We start from the raw sequence: 948 nt of genomic DNA, 5'->3' as shown, positions 1-948 counted from the left end.
AGTCGCGACTAGCTCCAACAATTTGAGGACGTGAGGGCTAACCTTTTGGCCCTCCTTGAAATCGAGATCAAAGAATGCCGAGGCCGCCTCATATTGGACGATCCTCGGTGTTTGTGAAAACATTGTCACAAGTTTGGAATAGATTTCATTAGCGGTGCCCATTTTAAAGGCTCTGCTTTGGAGATCCGTCTCCATAGCAAAAATCAACACATTTTTCATAGCGGTGGACTCTTTGTGGTAAGCCTCATATGCTTCCCTAGTGGCGGCACTCGACCTAGCATTAGGTTCGGGTGGACAGGCCTCGGTGAGGTAACGAAGCTTGTCGTGACCTTGGGCGGCTAATTTGAGTTGGGCATCCCAATCGGAGAAATTTGACCCATTCTTTTCAAGTTTACAACGATCCATGAAGGATCAGAGCCATGAAACATTAGTGAGAGGTGCGGCGTTGGTGTTTGGTGCGGCCATTTGTTATGAGAAATAAAAGTGGTCTACAAAACAAAATAAAAGGAATAAAACACTTGTCGTTTTAAAATAATAATAACCCTCGTAAAATTTTTTAATTTAAACAAGTTTTATTGCATTTATCTAGTGACATCTACCCAGCTTTGATAAATGATTCCAAGACCCAAATTCATATTAACTTAGGCATCGGTAAAGCCGAATACAACCCTTATCAATATAACTCGGTGGATTAACTCTTTAATCGATTCTACTTTTAGAACTCTTGGTTGATAAATTTACATTAATATTTATCTTTAGCCCGAAATACATCCGGCAACCGTCGAGAATACTTTCGTTGAGTTCAACCCAAATTTCGAATAAATGTGTCCATGATCCAAATTTACATCAACTTGGGCATCGGTAAAGCCGAATACAACCATCATGTTTATAAATTCGGTGGGTAGACATTTATCACCCACTTCCCCTACGTAGCAAGGTTTGTACCCC

This window comes from Silene latifolia, chromosome Y (genome assembly GCF_048544455.1).
Source record: "Silene latifolia isolate original U9 population chromosome Y, ASM4854445v1, whole genome shotgun sequence".
NCBI classification, from domain to species: Eukaryota; Viridiplantae; Streptophyta; class Magnoliopsida; order Caryophyllales; family Caryophyllaceae; genus Silene; species Silene latifolia.
The sequence above is the reverse complement of the archived record's forward strand: the minus strand, read 5'-3'. Positions refer to the sequence as shown.